The sequence below is a fragment of the Actinia tenebrosa genome, unplaced genomic scaffold (genome assembly GCF_029948245.1).
Source record: "Actinia tenebrosa isolate PJP-AT-01 unplaced genomic scaffold, QUT_ActTen_1.0 PGA_scaffold3__52_contigs__length_22856419, whole genome shotgun sequence".
Taxonomy (NCBI): domain Eukaryota; kingdom Metazoa; phylum Cnidaria; class Anthozoa; order Actiniaria; family Actiniidae; genus Actinia; species Actinia tenebrosa.
Genome location: NW_028292580.1, coordinates 16,392,097 through 16,398,788, shown reverse-complemented (window position 1 = coordinate 16,398,788; position 6,692 = coordinate 16,392,097). Strand labels below are relative to the sequence as shown.

Here is a 6,692-nt window from a genome sequence, read left to right as displayed (position 1 = left end):
ATGACAACAATGCAATGCGTTTCGATCCATAATGCCGTGCGAACTTTTTTTAATTTTCTAATCTTCAGTTTTCAGAAGATTGCGGGTTCAAGGGGATTTGGAATCTAGACACGCAATGCGTCGTCAAAACGAAATGTTCTCCAACAACAACGAAGAATACTATTTGTAAAATATATTTGGTGAATATTTCCGAATATTTATTGAGCTGCAACTGGAAGAAAGAAATATTGAGCTACGAACAAAGTGTTCGCTGATTGGCTAATTCGTTTTGGCCGAGAGAAGCGAAATCACCTGGTTGTAATTATGTAATGAAACGTAGAGGGTGCACGATAAAAAAACTACAAAGCTAAATTAATGATATTAGTCGATCGACTAAATGCCCTAAACTTGTCAGTATTGTTGAGTCTAGTGCTAAAGGTATTGGCTCTATTCCCTGAAAAATTGCAAGAAAAATAATCGTATTGTTAAAGTTTTGATCAAGGTATTCTATGATAATTTAGAAAACTCATTAATAATTCATGAAGAAAACACAATAGAAATCATGACCATGAAGGAGGTTTTATATCTGATAAAGATTCGTCTTCATTTGCATAAACTTTAACTTGGATTTTCTCTATCAAACTTGGTTCATTTCGTAAAAAAATCGGTACACAATGAGAACAAACATCATAAGTTTTCTAAGCCGTTCAATAATCTCGCAGATCGTGTTTTATCGGGTCTAAAACCACTCGGCTGCGCCTCGTGTTTTATACCCGATAAAACACTCCTGCTCGTTTATTAAACATTACCTATCTTGTTATCAGCACCTAACAACTCAGATTACTATCGAACCAAAAATGTGCGCAAGTAAACTCAATTGACCGATCAAACCGCTGAGTATACAATTATATTCTCTTATATAAATAAATTTCCCCATCCAATAGCATCATATCCCACCTTATCATTATATATTGTGAGACGTGCGCGTGGAGAGAAAAAATGCGAGACCAAATCGTGAATAATTACCAAGCGAGGTTTTCGAATACCCGCTTGTACAGCAGAGTTAAAGGCTTTAAAATGGATTTAGTTTAGCTTTATTATGGTGTAAATATCAGCTCGACTTGATGTTGCTTGCGTGCAGGGATTAAAACAAAATATAGAAACCCGCAACACAAATTTTTTCCGAATTATATGCTTAAAGAACACATACATATGTAGAGTTATATAGAGTGCCCTTTGATCCAGCTCGATCATAATCGATTCCATGCTTCTTGTGCTTATTTCTTATGCGGGGACACGACCTTGTATTGGAGACTGATGCGCATGAGATCAACTATTGTGGTTATATAAAAAAACAGTCTGGACCACGTCGCTCCAGTATAACTGTGTAATGCAAGCTCATTAGCTCAGGCTATTTTTTGAGGCGGGTTTTAACAGCTTTCTTGTGCGCCTAGGATACCACAGGTACCAGAAAATAATCTAAATGTAAAATATTTTAAAGTCTATTGCTACATCTACCCGCGATAAATCCTATGTATTAATTTATAAGATAAAGAGCCTTGCCGCAGATCATGCATTAGAACACAATCCCTTGCGCACAGGTACGTGGTATATAACCCACACTCTTTATTACGTGCGCCAAATATAAAATGCGCACATAGGCAACTTGCTTACTAACAGTATCTGAGCTTTTTCCATTTCCGCGATCTGCACTCGTTTTTTTATAACAGCTATTGTCCCTATATCCGCCTGGTAATATTGAAAAGCATCTTATTTTTTCTGCCATTTATAGTTCAAAACGCATACGAAGCAATGCCTCATAATATCAAACGCAAATAAAATACCAGGCTAAAGATAGTATTAGAGGATCACATATCTTGCTTAACATGCTGAAAAGGTGGGGATATAGGAACCTGAACTGAATAGCTAGAGGTGGATTACAATCCCAAGCTGACTGGTTACAAACTGATGACTGACACAAGGATAAAAAAATTTGCGCTAATAGAGTTGGTAGCTAATTTTCGTTTCATTTTCTTGTGAAGCGTATGTCTGAAGCTTATGTCTATGTACAAACAGATGCCCAAATAACCCTTGCCTTGTCTTGATACTGGTTGATTGATGCATTAATATGTGATATTGTATTCTCTTCCTTAAACCCTGACCCAACGAAAAACTCATTAAGGTGTTTGGACTGGCGTTGGTGATGAAGGGTCTATCAGTGTCTTACCAACCGCGCAGTTTCGTCATAATATAAACTCGAGTAATATGAAACTCTAAGGGCTTGGCGCATTGTAATGGGACGTGCGACATTCTCTCTTCGTTCTGTAAATAATCATAAGTTGACCTTTTTGAGAATATATATTGACAGGCGAATTCATTTAGTAGCTGTTAGTTATGGGTATCCACTCCTTTCAGAACAATATAGAATGCGCAACATTTGGTGTTTGAAAAACCTCTTGCATTTCACTTCCATCCACTGATTAAACTAATTATATTCCTGTTAAGAATATTTAACTGTTGCCCTGAAGATGCTCGACTCTCATCAGTCGATTCTCGAAACTTGGGGTCACCGAAGTCAGTTTTTATTGATGTTCTGCTTCGAAAGATCGACATTCTAAAATTGTGATTGGATTATGTGAATAAGTAAGCCATTTTCTAAAACGAGTGTCACTTTTGAAATTCATCAGTTTATTCTGAAGTTTCTTTGCAAATTTTTTAAACATGAATACCACAAGATATATGCCATCATTGCGCATGAGAACTAAATACCACAAAGAGTATACATATGACTTTGTTATCAATGATTGGCTTTGTGTTGCGCAAAATCAAATAACCGATTTTAAAATCGTTATAAGATCTGTCAGAGATATCCTTTTTGCACAAGGTTACGGTATTTCAGACATACAGCTAAAATAAACGATTTTTTTGGGATATTACTGACTGCTCAAAGGTGTGCCGCACACCTGATCACAAAATCTCGTGTGCCACGTCCAAACAAATAAAGCAATCTCTTACCGAGAACCCTTGGCTCCGGGTACGTGTTTGCAAATAAAGGTGAAGATCAGAGCGCCAGATCTGTAGATCATTCTTTGAACTAACAGCTTTAGAGAGTCAAGTAGCTGGGCTTGATTATTTTTAGGCAACTACAAACTAGCGGTGCATTAGCATATCACTTGCCAATTTTAAACAAGCCTTGACATTCTTATAGACATTCTTAAATGGTTGTGAGTTTATTTTTCTTATCGTTTGGAGATAATTACACAGCTGAATGCCAAAATTGATACGCCTTTTAAAAAGTTCATGCGATATATCAATAATCCTGATGGATTATGATAGCAATCAGGTTTTGGATGACCACCATAAATGATGGGAAAATTGACTAGAAGCTGCTTAGTAAACTTACGCTGTCATCGAAAAATCGGCGCATTTCAAAATTAATGATTATAACTCAGTGTACCTTACAAATCGTTGTCGATCAGGGTGTGGATTCCATCGCATGGCCGCGACGCCTTATAGCGTAAACTCTCACAAATGTCTCAGACCTACAAACGGCAAATTGAAATAGTAAGACAGCTAAATAAAGCATCCTGAAAGAGTGTTTATCTTTTACATTAATTCTTCTAATGATTCAAACTGATAATTATTAAAATAGAAAAAAAGCCCTACTCGAGTACACATCTCTTTTGAAAACAAGTTTGACCTACAAACGGCGAATTGAAATAGCCAGACAGCTAATAAAGCGTCCCAGAAGAGTATTTATATTTGAGGAAATGATTTTGGTCTAATAATTCAAACTGATAATTCTTCCAATACAAAGAATGCCCTACTCAAGAATACATTTCTTTTGAACGCGTTGAGAAATAAGCAGTCATGGTTTTTCTTATATTATAATGGCGCATTCATTAGCACGATTGGCACAGCCTGACCACAATGCGCATGCGTCCTAGAATACACTAAAAATCCTTTCACCAAAGTTGCGCGCTTGAATCAACTGATAAGAGTTGTAAGTCGCCTAAATACATGTATTATCATAGAAAGGAGTATCGAGTGTATGACTTTCGACATCAGGGCAACCGCAATAATTTACCAAACTGTTAGGATTGTTTTCTTTAGCGAGTTCTTGGTGGTATGTTATGACGATCAACTGATCTTTTGATAAAACACCATGTCATTGCCAGATGTTCTAAACCCATTAGCCTAGCCAGAACATCCCTCTGAATATCAGTCAAACAAATTAGACTGTGCTAATAAACCTCGTTTTTAATTCTTATGACGCAGTATTGTCCTTGGTTTTCACTTAGTACCACTATTACTCATCCCTTAGAGTTGCATCTATGTTTTTCCCGTTCTTCTTCTATTAATTTTATTAAATCTTTTAGTACCAAAAAGTTGTTTTTGACCCGGTATTTCAGCGCATCAGACAAGCATAAACATTAGCAATAACCAATCTGTTTTTCAGTCTGATGGCAGAACTACTGATTTAGATATGCGCTCTGATAGTGCGCCATGTAGTCTTGGAGTCTAATCTAGTCGTCATTCATAAACTTATCTTTCCCAAATTTTCCTCTTGCTTGAGGTTTTGCATGGAATTTCAGAAACATCTTTGTTCAGGTTTTGCGACGTACCGTAGATTAGGCTGTGAAGTTACTGCTACCCAAAATTCTTGGACTTTAGATAACATCTTAGACCATGTGCGACCGTTACTTCGCATTTTCTTTTTTACTTCTTCTTTTCTTTCCATGGCTTATCTTGTGCTACAAAAACAGAAAAAACTGATGGATAACCTGATGGTTATAGAGCGCGCAGTTGAAATTAGTCCCAACAATTTTCACTGAAACAACTACTACCATATAGGCAAAACTATATTTGAATAAATAAAGCCCACCTGCACGGTAGCTTTTTGACAGACAGCTTTACATGAACATGTGACTTAGTCGGTCTCAATGCGCTCAGCGGTGGTGAAAATGAAACAAAGGAATCATTGTTTTGATAACCTACATCTCGAGCATGAACCCAAAACAGGAAAGAAGGGTTAATCGTGTATTCCTAAAAGGACTAAGGAGCAAGCGCGCGAAAACCGAATTTGCCTATTGTGCGGTCTTCTGAGCCTCAGGTAAATACATTTATATCCTCATTGACGTTGCACACTTGTTTCGACTTCTCTAATTATAACCCCCGTGTCCTTAGCGTTGAAATGAAGTACCCCAGCACTGATAGAGAGGATATAGATACATAGAGGGTAGTGACCTCGTTAAGCCAGCCTTCCTTACTGAATGGTACTATTCACTTTAGATGTCGGTCTTTACATCTACCTTTTCTGAACAATATTGTAACTCTAATCTTTTTGCGGAAGTGGTGAAAAACTGGCAAACTGGCAGAGTCCACTTCTGAGAGCATTTTCAGTAGTTAGTCTCGCAATATCCGACCGAGACTCAAACTGTGGGAAACCAGTTGCAAAACGTTCTCGTGCGAGCGTGATGCTCAGAATGAAGAGTTCAGTAGCTCTGTGACATTTCAGACAGCCGTGCAATCCACGTAGCCTCACTTTAGGACGTACCATCTTAGCTGTAAATATAGAAACGGTTTGCACTTTTAAGATCTTTATTTGATACCTCGGATCGTGTGAAGATGAGCCAATTTAAATAGAATTGAATACCATGCTGAGCCATCACTACATTAGGATCTCTAAATGCGCTTTGCCATATGTGGGATTTTCTTACGAAACGAAACCTGAATTCAATAGTCGAAGGTCTCGTAAGCGAACACCTTGAAAAAGTGGTTGTAAAACTAGAGTGTTCGCAAACGAGATAGAAGGGTCGCAAGGAGGGCTTCATGAAAATCAAATTACAGTATTCTGAAGACATTCTTCTTGGATCAAAACTGTCTTTTTCAAAACCAATATTTGGCATACCCCCAGATTATCTTGATACGGGGTAGATTCCAAAGTGCGTTGGTATGGGAGTTTCTTTCTCTCTTCATTCGGCTTTTCCGGACATGCGGTCCACGGAAGAAATTTTGTATTTAACTTATTTCCGACTGATAAAGACATTTTTATGGAAAACCCGACTTAATGTTTTGGGCAATTTAGTTATCTTGAAAATTTAGTGGATACTCTCCTTGTAAAAAAAACTACCACGATTTTGAAACCTCTTCTTGCATTACTTCTAAAAATTATTATCAATTCTGGTTAGCGACCAGCTCTAGTTTTGGATTTCCCGAGGTGTTCGCTTAAGAGCGCTTCAAGTCTGATAAGTAGATTCCTATAAAAAAGGATAATTCAACTGATGCGTGGGTTCAGTTTTGGAGCGATAGAAACAGCAGCTTCGAAATTCCCTCATATATAAATAGATATTATCAATAATATTTCGAAAAAGGGTATTGAATTCATTACAATAGTACTGTTAACATAAACTTTAGAATTTTCAGGGACCTTAATCGTGTGCAATGACACTTCCGAATACTCTTTTGAGGTTTGAAAATGGATTCCAAGAGTGTGTGATCACAGATGGAAAATCAGCTAAAACTTACACAAATTTTAAGGCTAAAAAAATACAAGTTAGAATTCTATGGGTAAAAGTCAGCCTAACCATGAAAGCTAGTACTAGCTAGCTTCATTAACAGTTCTTTTCATTCCAATGTAATTATAAGTACGAGACTAGCTGTCAATCATGCTATTGTTTTGATAGCGTTTTCGGTGTTGCTGGCCTTTTCGC

At 37.2% G+C, this 6,692-nt stretch overlaps 1 long non-coding RNA gene across 2 annotated transcripts in view; it reads right to left on the bottom strand.

Annotated features, from left to right (window-relative positions):
• Positions 1-2,542: 2,542 nt before the first annotated feature.
• The window catches only part of LOC116305915 (uncharacterized), a 30,374-nt gene continuing 26,224 nt past the window's right edge, over positions 2,543-6,692 (bottom strand). The window contains exons 4-5 of one of the 2 annotated variants that reach the window (XR_016120749.1): positions 4,605-4,733; positions 2,543-3,521 (exon numbers count right to left, since the gene is read on the bottom strand). This is a non-coding gene — a long non-coding RNA (uncharacterized LOC116305915). The remainder of the gene's footprint in view (positions 3,522-4,604; positions 4,734-6,692) is intronic. The other variant, XR_004198208.2, reaches the window with a different exon arrangement.